Source organism: Heteronotia binoei, chromosome 11 (genome assembly GCF_032191835.1).
Source record: "Heteronotia binoei isolate CCM8104 ecotype False Entrance Well chromosome 11, APGP_CSIRO_Hbin_v1, whole genome shotgun sequence".
NCBI lineage: Eukaryota > Metazoa > Chordata > Lepidosauria > Squamata > Gekkonidae > Heteronotia > Heteronotia binoei.
Window position 1 is genome coordinate 79,881,021 of NC_083233.1, and position 12,215 is coordinate 79,893,235.

The 12,215-nt window shown below is 48.9% G+C and overlaps 1 long non-coding RNA gene across 1 annotated transcript in view; it reads right to left on the reverse strand.

Moving 5' to 3' along the window:
- LOC132579643 (uncharacterized) overlaps positions 1–8,790 on the reverse strand; it is a 46,629-nt gene extending 37,839 nt beyond the window's left edge. The window contains exons 1-2 of the long non-coding RNA XR_009555981.1: positions 8,675–8,790; positions 83–130 (exon numbers count right to left, since the gene is read on the reverse strand). This is a non-coding gene — a long non-coding RNA (uncharacterized LOC132579643). The remainder of the gene's footprint in view (positions 1–82; positions 131–8,674) is intronic.
- Positions 8,791–12,215: the final 3,425 nt, after the last annotated feature.

The window sequence follows — 12,215 nt, forward strand, 5'->3', positions numbered from 1 at the left end:
CTCGTTCTTTGGTTTCCCAGGGTTCTTTACAGTTGCCACCCCAAGGGCCAAAAGAGGACCTGGGGCACAGATGGTTTCTTACCTCTGCCTGGAAGCTTTTCAGAACGGGAGCCACCATCTCTCGGACTTCCTGAAAAGAGAGAACGGGGGAAACGATTGAGACCACGTTTATAAAGAAATAGGGCTGTATCGTAGCAAGAACGATTCAGGAAGATGTTGTATCCGAGCCAGTGGACTAGGCTGCGTGTGAAGTGCTGTCAAGTTTCAGCCGACTTGTGGGGAACGGCAGCAAGGGGCTTCCAAGGTAAGGGAGAAGCAGAGGTCTTCCTCTGCAGAGTCTTCCTTGGCGGCTTCCCACCCAAGTACCAACTCCGTTTAGCTTCCGGGATCTGGCGAGACTGCACTATACTATACCAGCCCACATACTACTAAAATGTATCCTCTGACACGATATGTTTTTATCTTGCTCTCCCTGCATGCTATTTCTACTTACACAATTCCATTTCTTGCACTGTCCATCATATACTGTATATCCCTTGAATCAGATCATCTGCTATCCTTGCTCGGTCTCACGTTTAGTAGGCATAGAATCACAGAATTGGAAGGGAGGGCATACAGGCCATCTAGTCCAACCCACTGCTCAATGCAGGATCAGCCTAGAACATCTGCAACAACTGTTTGTCCAGTCGTTGCTTGAAGACTGCCAGTGAGGGGAACAGCTCACCACTTTCCTAGGTGGCTGATTCCACTGTTGGACAACTCTTTCTGTAAAAAGGTTTCTCCTAATATCCAGCCGGTAGAAGAAGATGATATTGGATTTATATCCTGCCCTATACTCTGAATCTCAGAGTGGCTCACAATCTCCTTTACCTCCCCCCCATCACAACAGACACCCTGTGAGGTGGGTGGGGCTGAGAGAGCTCTGACAGATGCTGCCCTTTCAAGGACAGCTCTGTGAGAGCTACAACAACAACAAATTTTATTTGTATCCCGCCCTCCCCGCCGGAGCAGGCTCAGGGCGGCTAACAACATGGTTCAGAGTTAAATTATACAAGTAAATAAAACTACATTAAACATTATCAGCATTTAGTTAAAATCTGGTTAAGCTTTAAAATTAAATTAGTTAATTTTTAAAAGTGCTAGTGCTATGTTTGCTATGTTACGGCTATGTTACGGCTGAGCCAAGGCCATTCCAGCAGGTGCAAGTGGAGGAGTTGGGAATCAAACCCGGTTCTCCCAAATAAAGAGTCTGCACACTTAACCACGACACCCAACTGGCTCTCTTGCCACCGTTAATTTAAACCCATTATTGAGAGTCCTCTCCTTTGCTGCCAACAGGAACGGCTCCTTGCCCTCCTCCTCTATGTGACAGCCCTTCAATCCTCCACCTCCTCTTCTCCAGACTGAATATTCCGAAGTCCCTCAGCCAGGGGTGGAATTCTAGCAGGAACTCCTCTGCATATTAGACCATGCCCTCCTGATGTAGCCAATCCTCCAAGAGCTTGCAAGGCTCTTTTTTGTAAGCTCTTGGAGGATTGGCTACATCAGGGGTGTGTGGCCTAATATGCAAAGGAGCTCCTGCTAGAATTCCACCCCTGGGCCACACACCCCTGATGTAGCCAATCTTCCTGGAGCTTACAGCAGACCCTGTACGAAGAGCCCTGTGAGCTCTTGGAGGATTGGCTACATCAGGGGGCGTGGCCTAATAGGCAAAGGAGCTTCTGCTAGAATTCCACCCCTGGGCCACACACCCCTGATGTAGCCAATCTTCCTGGAGCTTACAGCAGACCCTGTACGAAGAGCCCTGTAAGCTCTTGGAGGATTGGCTACATCAGGGGGCGTGGCCTAATAGGCAAAGGAGCTCCTGCTAGAATTCCACCTCTGCCCTCAGCCTTTCCTCATAGGGCTTGTTCTTCAGAATCTCCTCGTCCTATTGATTATAGTGATTTGTGTTATGTCATCTGCCATGAGTCTCAGTGAAGAAAATGGACTATAAACCAGATAAATGAAAGCATCACACATAATCAGACTAAGGCAATGGGGAGGGAAGGGAAGGGAAGGGAAAGGAAGGGAAGGGAGGGAGGGAGGGAGGGGGGGAGGGAGGAAGAGTTGGACCGGATGGGCCATTGGCCTGACCCAACATGGCTTCTCTTATGTTCTTATGTGACACAGAGAGTTGGACTGGATAGGCCATTGGCCTGATCCAACATGGCTTCTCTTATGTTCTTATGTGACACAGAGTGTTGGACTAGATGGGCCATTGGCCTGATCCAACATGGCTTCTCTTATGTTCTTATGTGACACAGAGAGTTGGACTGGATGGGCCATCGGCCTGATCCAACAGGGCTTCTCTTATGTTCTTATGTGACACAGAGAGTTGGATTGGATGGGCCATCGGCCTGATCCAACATGGCTTCTCTTATGTTCTTATGTGACACAGAGAGTTCGACTGGATGGGCCATTGGCCTGATCCAACATGGCTTCTCTTATGTTCTTATGTGACACAGAGTGTTGGACTGGATGGACCATTGGCCTGATCCAACATGGCTTCTCTTATGTTCTTATGTGACACAGAGAGTTGGACTGGATGGGCCATTGGCCTGATCCAACATGGCTTCTCTTATGTTCTTATGTGACACAAAGAGTTGGACTGGATGGGCCATCGGCCTGATCCAACATGGCTTCTCTTATGTTCTTATGTGACACAGAGAGTTGGACTGGATGGGCCATCGGCCTGATCCAACAGGGCTTCTCTTATGTTCTTATGTGACACAGAGAGTTGGACTGGATGGGCCATCGGCCTGATCCAACATGGCTTCTCTTATGTTCTTATGTGACACAGAGAGTTGGACTGGATGGGCCATCGGCCTGATCCAACATGGCTTCTCTTATGTTCTTATGTGACACAGAGAGTTGGACTGGATGGGCCATCGGCCTGATCCAACAGGGCTTCTCTTATGTTCTTATGTGACACAGAGAGTTGGACTGGATGGGCCATCGGCCTGATCCAACATGGCTTCTCTTATGTTCTTATGTGACACAGAGAGTTGGACTGGATGGGCCATCGGCCTGATCCAGCAGGGCTTCTCTTATGTTCTTATGTGACACAGAGAGTTGGACTGGATAGGCCATTGGCCTGATCCAACATGGCTTCTCTTATGTTCTTATGTGACACAGAGAGTTGGACTGGATGGGCCATCGGCCTGATCCAACAGGGCTTCTCTTATGTTCTTATGTGACACAGAGAGTTGGACTGGATGGGCCATCGGCCTGATCCAACATGGCTTCTCTTATGTTCTTATGTGACACAGAGAGTTGGACTGGATGGGCCATCGGCCTGATCCAACATGGCTTCTCTTATGTTCTTATGTGACACAGAGAGTTGGACTGGATGGGCCATTGGCCTGATCCAACATGGCTTCTCTTATGTTCTTATGTGACACAGAGAGTTGGACTGGATGGGCCATTGGCCTGATCCAACATGGCTTCTCTTATGTTCTTATGTGACACAGAGAGTTGGACTGGATGGGCCATCGGCCTGATCCAACATGGCTTCTCTTATGTTCTTATGTGACACAGAGAGTTGGACTGGATGGGCCATCGGCCTGATCCAACATGGCTTCTCTTATGTTCTTATGTGACACAGAGAGTTGGACTGGATGGGCCATCGGCCTGATCCAACATGGCTTCTCTTATGTTCTTATGTGACACAGAGAGTTGGACTGGATGGGCCATTGGCCTGATCCAACATGGCTTCTCTTATGTTCTTATGTGACACAGAGTGTTGAACTGGATGGGCCATTGGCCTGATCCAACATGGCTTCTCTTATGTTCTTATGTGACACAGAATGTTGGACTGGACGGGCCATTGGCCTGATCCAACATGGCTTCTCTTATGTTCTTATGTGACACAGAGTGTTGAACTGGATGGGCCATTGGCCTGATCCAACATGGCTTCTCTTATGTTCTTATGTGACACAGAATGTTGGACTGGACGGGCCATTGGCCTGATCCAACATGGCTTCTCTTATGTTCTTATGTGACACAGAGTGTTGAACTGGATGGGCCATTGGCCTGATCCAACATGGCTTCTCTTATGTTCTTATGTGACACAGAATGTTGGACTGGACGGGCCATTGGCCTGATCCAACATGGCTTCTCTTATGTTCTTATGGCAGCCCTGCCTGGAGCATGCTGTGAATACCGAAGCCTCTTAGGTCTCCAGCTTCCATTTCTGTTTTGAGCAAGGGGCTTGAGGGACCAGTGGTGTGGCTCCACCTCCCAAATTAGATCTGCACAAGCTGGGAGTCACACAAAGGACTCTTTCAGACCCTCCTTCCGAGGTGAACAGCAAAGAAGGCGTTGGCACAGCCCCACCCCCTATTATGCCACAAACTCCCCTGCACTGAGCCTGAATAAAAGCAAGCAAAAGTGAGCAGCTCGGGTGCATAAGAAGAATTGAAAAATTGCAGATTTATACCTCGCCCTTCTCCCTGAATCAGAGACTCAGAGCAGCTTACAATCTCCTCTATCTTCTCCCCCCACAACAGACACCCTGTCAGGTGAGTAGGGCTGAGAGGGCTCTTACGGAAGAATGAAGATTTATACCCCGCCCTTCTCCCTAAATCAGAGACTCAGAGCGGCTTACAATCTCCTATGTCTTCTCCCCTCACAACAGACACCCTGTGAGATGGGTGGGGCCGAGAGAGCTCTTACAGCAGCTGCCCTTTCAAGGACAACTCCTGCGAGAGCTATGGCTGAACCAAGGCCATTCCAGCAGCTGAAAGTGGAAGAGTCGGGAAGAAGAAGACTGAAGATTTATACCTCGCCCTTCTCCCTGAATCAGAGACTCAGAGCAGCTTACAATCTCCTCTATCTTCTCCCCGCACAACAGACACCCTGTGAGGTGGGTGGGGCTAAGAGCTCTCACAGCAGCTGCCCTTTCAAGGACAACCTCTGCCAGAGCTATGGCTGACCCAAGGCCATTCCAGCAGGTGCAAGTGGAAGAGTGGGGAATCAAACCCGGTTCTCCCAGATAAGAGTCCGCACACTTAACCACTACACCAAACTGGCCCCTTTGGTTTTTCTCTGTTCCAATTCACACAGGGACGGAGGAAGCTGAAGAGCCTTTTTCCTGTGTATAATGTTAAAGAGAGTGGAGTTTCAAGGGTGTCAAACTCATTTGCTTTGAGGGCCGGATGTGACATAAATGAGAGGTCTTGTCGGTCCGGGCCATGTTTGGCATAAAATGTAATGCCAGGTAGTGCATATGTAAACTTTATAAAGGACACAGACAAGGACAATTAAAGGGGTTTTTTTTAAAAAAATGTAAAACATGCTTAAAATATAAGCATTCTTGCAATTTTGTTTATTTAGCAGTTTCTGGTGGCTGACACGTCTTTCTCTAAATTATTGCATCAAAATCTGGAGACGGTTTCTGTGCTCGGGCAATGTTTAGCATGCTGTTTGGGTGTTGTTCAGGTGTGTGTCTGTAAGCTGCGAGCCTATTTTTGATTTATTGACATTCATTACGGGAATCTCATGGTCAATGCTTTGAGCCTAAGACCCAGGGGAAAACATGAAATGGCTGGGCAATGTGAGCTTTTGTACATAAATTGTTTCATGGGCTGGTGAGCCAATGGAGAAAATACAGCTTTGCTCCATTGCTCCTGTGCGATTGAGCAAGCCTGACAAAGCAAGCTGTGATGCAGAAGGAAGCAAGAGGGAGAGAAGGAAGCAGATGACAGTGAATTGCTTGCAGGCCTATTAGGAGCCCTCTGATGGCCTGATCCAGTCCTCGGGCTGCTCCTTTGACACCTCGTTCTAGAAGCCACTTTCACACACGCTAAATAATGGCATTTCAATCCACTTCAGCGACGCTCTGCAAGTCGATTTTGCCATTTCCCACAATAAGATCCAGTTGCGAAGTGTATCGGAAGCAGATTGAAAGTGTGTTATTTAGCTGGAGAGCCAGTTTGGTGTAGTGGTGGAGAGCCAGTTTGGTGTAGTGGTTAAGTGTGCGGACTGTTATCTGGGAGAACCGGGTTTGATTCCCCACTCCTCCACTTGCAGCTGCTGGAATGGCCTTGGGTCAGCCATAGCTCTGGCAGAGGTTGTCCTTGAAAGGGCAGCTGCTGGGAGAGCCCTCTCCAGCCCCACCCACCTCACAGGGTGTCTGTTGTGGGGGAGGAAGTTAAAGGAGATTGTGAGCCGCTCTGAGACTCCTCGGAGTGGAGGGCGGGATATAAATCCAATATCTTTTTCTGGTGTGAAAGCGCTGTCAGAAAGCATCTGGGAAGAGCTTCAGGATCTGACTGAGCCTTGGAGATGCCAGCTGCTGACCCTAGGGTTGCCAAGTCCCCTGTGTCCTTCAGTGGGGGACTTTTGTATGGGCGCAAAGGGCACACGCGATGCAATGACGTCACCTGGAAGTGATGCCATCGCGCCAGTGATGTTACGCGTGGCCACTCGAGGCGTTTCCGGGAAAACTCGATGGTTTTCCTGGACTCTAGCAATTTGGGAGGGCAAAACTCTACGGTACCTATTGTACCGTAGAGTTTTCCCTCCCAAATTGCTACAGCGTCCAGGAAAACCATAGAGCTTCCCCAGAAACGCCTAGAGCAGCCACGTGCGACATGGCTGGCGTGATGACGTCACTTCTGGGTGACGTCATTGTGCCAGCAATGTCGGGGAAGGTTCCCCCCACCAGTCCAATGTGGGCTGGTGGGTTGGGAACCTCCAGAGTGGGAGAACCCGACCCGGGGGCTTGGCAGTCCTACTGACTCCCCCTTCTAAGGCAGGGGTGTCGAACCCATTTGTTATGAGGGCAGAATGCCGCGGCCCGGCTGATATTGGGCCTTCCAAGATGGGGGCACATTTGGCCGGGTCTTCGGGCTCTGCACTGGCTTCCAATAATATACCGAGTTTGGTACAAGGTGCTGGTCATTACCTTTAAAGCCCTATATGGCCTGGGACCTGGCTACCTGAAGGACCGTCTCTCCCCACATGTTCCTCAGAGAGTACTGAGGTCGGGAACCCAAAACCTTCTCGCTATCCCTGGGCCAAAAGAAGCCCGCCTTAAGGCTACTAGGGACAGGGCCTTCTCTGTTATGGCCCCTACATGGTGGAACCAGCTACCGGAGGAGGTGAGGGCCCCGCGGGACCTTACTCAGTTCCGCAGGGCCTGTAAGACAACCCTCTTCCGGTTAGCTTACACCTAACTGATATAGGAAGTAATGTAGCTCTACCAGATTCTTGCTATTTATATTGTTATAAGGTTCGATGTTTTAAGGTTTTAAATGTTTTGATTGTTTTAACTGCTTATATTTTTAAACGCTAATTTAATTTTATGTTTTATTATCTGTTGTGAGCCGCCCTGAGCCACTTTTGTGGGAAGGGCGGGATATAAATAATAAATAAATAATAATTTAAAAAGATCTGACATAAATGAGACCTTGTTGGGCCGGGCCTTGTTGGGCCGGGCCATGTGTGTGTCTATTTAAGATTAGATAGCAGAGATATAAATGTTATAAAGAACACAGACAAACACAAATATATATATATATATATATTTTAAAAACTCAAAACATGCTTAAAATGTTAGTACTCATGAAAGGTGTATTTCTCCCATGGGATCCAAGGAACTGGGCAAAGGAAGCTCTGGCTCTTCTCTTCCTTCCCCAGGGGACTAGGAGGGAGCCTCAGCCAATAGAAGGAAGAGAGGCTTGGCTCAGTAGCTCTGCTGTGCAAAGCAAGCTATCCCTCCCCAAGGGAGGAGCCTCAGCCAACTTGAGAAAATAGAGGTTTTGCTCTGTAGCTTCTGTGCAGTTGAGCACACCTTTCAAAGCAAGCTGTGATGCAGAAGGAAGCAAGGTATAGGGAGAAGGAAGCAGATGACAGCCAGTTGCTCGGGGGCCTGATAGGAGCCTGATTTGGCCCCCGAACTGCATGTTTGACCCCCCTGTTCTAAGGGTTGGATACAAGCAGAGCATTCTGACTCATTAGGAAAGAGAGGAGACGGGGACATTTGCTAAAAGTTGCTTCCTCCCTTAATAGTGGAAGGTCGTTCCTCTGGATTGAAATGCAAAGGAAGAAAAAGCCATAACTGCGAGACTGGCAAGAGGATGGTGGGGGAAGCCCTCCGCCGTCTAACTGATAAAAATAAAAGTTACTCGGGAGGGGGAAAAGAGCAGCGGCAACGTTAACAACAAGAACATGCTTTCCCATCTGGCAGCGAGAGGCGAGTGCCAGGATTTCTGCAGGCAGCCCTTCAAACATTTGCTTTTTATAAACCACTTGAGGGGGGGGGGGAAAGCCCTCCAGACGGTTCTTCCTTGAAAAGAAAGTGCCAAGGGCTCGGTCCTCTGAGATCCTCGGGCTCCCTGGATTTCAACAGCTCCTGAACCCCCCTGCTGCACTGCTCAGCGCCTTTCACGATTGGGACCCCGGGCCCTTTTTTGCCAAAAGCAGCACCACCGGAGGCAGAAATAATAAGCAACAATTGAACATTTGGGGCTATGATTTGTCTTTGTGGCTAATTACCTTCTTCTTTCGTCGTTAGTCACTGATGTCTTCAGTTTGTTTAAAAACACACACTCGCACAACGTTCGAACAGGAGGGGGAAGGAAATACGCCTACCCACCGAGTTAATTCTATAATAGGAAATATACTGTACCTCAGGTACATTTTTCTTAAATTCCCGGCTGAGTTCAATTAAATGTTTATGAGAATGCTCACTGTCTTCCTGCCGCGCTGCCAGTTCAGAAGCCACAGAATTAAGCTCTTTCTGGAACAAAACGGAAAAAAAAAGAACATACAAAAGGGAACAAGAGAGATGGAGAAAAAAGACAGATCGCACTGTGTAGCGGCTTAGGTCTCATATGCAACATTCTTCTATGCAAGCCCTTTCCCAGGGCTGACAGGGAGATCAAAGTTGGGTGCTGGGTGTTCCCAAGACTCAGAGAAGGACTGTCTTGGTCCCCACCCACCCACCCATCCATCCATCCATCCATCCATCCATCCATCCATCCATCCATCCATCCATCCATCCATCCATCCAAACATCCATCCAAACATCCATCCATCTATCCAAACATCCATCCGTCCGTCCGTCCATCCAGGGCTTTATTTGAGCGGGAACTCACAGGAATGCAGTTCCAGCTGCCTTGGTGTCAGGGGGTGTGGCTTTAAATTCAGATGAGTTCCTGCTGAGCTTTTTCTACAAAAAAAGCCCTGTGTGAAACAATGGTGATGTCAGGGGCTGTGGCCTAATACGCAAATAAGTTCCTGCTGGGCTTTTCCTACAAAGAAAGCCATCCATCCATCCATCCATCCATCCATCCATCCATCCATCCATCCATCCATCCATCCATCCATCCATCCATGCCTCAGATTCAGCAGGAGCTCACAGAAGCGCAGCTCTTGAACCTTTCTGAGGGTTCCTCCTCCTCCTCCCCACCTACCTTTCTAGCATTGGGTTGTTTTTAGCTGGAGAGGGGGTGGTGGCATAAGCTAATGAATTATGCTAATGAGCTCCACCACCTATTTTTCTACCAAATGACCCCTGCGCCCATCTGTCCGTCTGTCCACAAGATAGTAGGGGACACCAACATCGGGGACCAGAGAGAGGCAATGGCTTTCCTTTTAGGCAGCTGAAGCTGGGTTGCTGCATGCTCTTCTTCAGAGCTGTTTCTGTAGCAGGAACTCCTTTGCATATTAAGCCACTCCCCCTAATGTGGCCAATCCTCCAAGAGCTGACAGCAGGCCCTGGAATAAGAGCCCTGTAAGCTCTTGGAGGATTGGCTGCATCAGGGGTGTGTGGCCTAATATGCAAAGGAGTTCCTGCTACAGAAAAGCCCTGCTTGAGCCCAGTTGATGCCTTATCCCCCCCACCCCCAACATTAAGCCTCAGAAACTGGAGTGGGGTTGTGGGGCAGTGCTGATGCAGCCAGGATTCCCACAAGCTTGTCAATTCTAGTCCAGGGAGGGAATCAGGCTTTCCTGCCACTGGGGAAACTTCCAGGTTTTCCCCAAGCCTCTCAGTTGTAGCTAGGGTTGCCAGCCTCCAGGTGGTACCTGGAGATCTTCCAATATTACAGCTGATCGGGGATGGAATTCTAGAAGGAGCTCCTTTGCATATTAGGCCACACCTCCCTGATGTAGCCAATCCTCCAAGAGCTTTTTTGTAAGCTCTTGGAGGATTGGCTGCATCAAGGGGGTGTGGCCTAATACGCAAAGGAGCTTCTGCTAGAATTCCACCCCTGCAGCTGATGTGCAGATGACCAAGATCAGTTCAGCTGGAGAAAAGGACCGCCTTTGAAGGGCACACTCCGTGGCGTTATCCCCTGTTGATGCCCCTCCCTTTTCCTGGCTCCACCCCCAAAATCTCCAGGTATTTCCCGCCCTGGAGCTGGCAACTTTAGTTGTAGGCCATCCAGAAGGCCCAGGGCATCAGAACTCATTCTTTCCATAGGACGATCTTGCTGAGTACACATTGGTGGAACATAGAGGGGTTCTTTAGCCTGGAAAAATGTTGACTGAGGGGTGATATGATAGAGGTTTACATGATTATGCATGGGATAGAGAAGGTAGAGAAAGAAGTCCTTTCATCTTCAGCCAGATGAGGTGCGGCCTCATTTGAACATATGAACATATGAAGCTGCCTTATACTGAATCAGACCTTTGGTCCATCAAAGTCAGTATTGTCTTCTCAGACTGGCAGCGGCTCTCCAGGGTCTCAAGCTGAGGTTTTCCACACCTATTTGCCTGGACCCTTTTTTGGAGATGCCAGGGATTGAACCTGGGACCTTCTGCTTCCCAAGTAGATGCTCTACCACTGAGCCACCGTCCCTCCCCATTTGGAGTACTGTGTACAATTCTGGTCGCTGCACCTATAAAAAGATATTATAGCATTGGAAAAAGTGCAGAAAAGGGCAAGTAGAATGATTAAAGGGTTGGAACACCTTCCCTAGGAAGAAAGGTTAAAATGCTTGGGGCTCTTGAGCTTGGAGAAACGTCGACTGTGGGGGGACATGATAGAGGTTTACAAGATTATGCATGGGATGGAGAAAGTAGAGAAAGAAGTCCTTTTCTCCCTTTCTCACAATACAAGAACTCATGGCCACTCAATGAATTTGCTGAGCTGTTGGGTGAGAACGGATCAAAGGAAGTCCTTCTTCATCCAAAGGGCGATTGCAACATGGAATTCACTGCCACAGGAGGTGGTGGCAGCTACAAGCATAGACAGCTTTAAGAGGGGATAAAAATACGGAGCAGAGGTCCACCAGTGGCTATTAGCCACAGGGTTTAGTCGGAACTCTCTGTCTGGGGCAGCGATGCTCTGTATTCTTGGTGCTTTGGAGGGGGGACAACAGTGGGAGAGCTTCTAGTGTCCTGGCCTCATTGGTGGACCTCCTGAGTGACACAGAGTGTCGGACTGGATGGGCCATTGGCCTGATCCAACATGGCTTTTCTTATGTTCTTATGGACAGATGTTGCCCAGGTGTGTGTGGAGGGAGTGTAGGGGATTGGAGTAGATGCATTCAGCAAAGTGGTTCAGTCTTCTAAGGAAAGTCCAAAGAAGTGAAGGAGACACACAGAAGCCCAGGACAAAACATCCCCAAGGGCCAAGCCAATAAAGTGCAACCATCAGTGAACAGAAAACCCCTGATGTGTTTTGCATTTCTTCTTCAGGAAAATGGATGCTGCCGTTAAACAAGCACCTCTTATTTTCCCCAGTGGGGAGCCTCAGAGGAGCTGAAATCTCTAGACGCCAAGGGAGAGCAGGTGCCTGTTTAACCACTAAATAAATCAGCCTGAGGAATTCTTTGGGAACATTGTGTTCAACAAATGGTGCACGTCGTTGGCTCGGCCCTTTCATCTTCAGGGCCCTGCTTTGGGCACCCTTACCCTTCTGAGATCAGGCAGGTGGCAAGTCAGGAAAGGGCCTTCTCGGTCATGGCACCACAGCTCTGGAACTCGCTCCCTGGGGAGATTTGTCCGTCCCCTTCTGTCGCTGTCTTCAGCATGCGAGTGAAGACTTTTTCGTTTTGTGTCATTTGACATTTCCACAGAGATCCCTCCTTCCCTCCCCCTAATGTTTTAATTGTTGCTTTTATATCTCTGAACAAGTTTTAGCATTGAGGTGTTCTTTTTTGGGGGGGCAATTTTAATGGCTTTTAAAATGGGATTATATCATGTATGTTTTACACGATTGT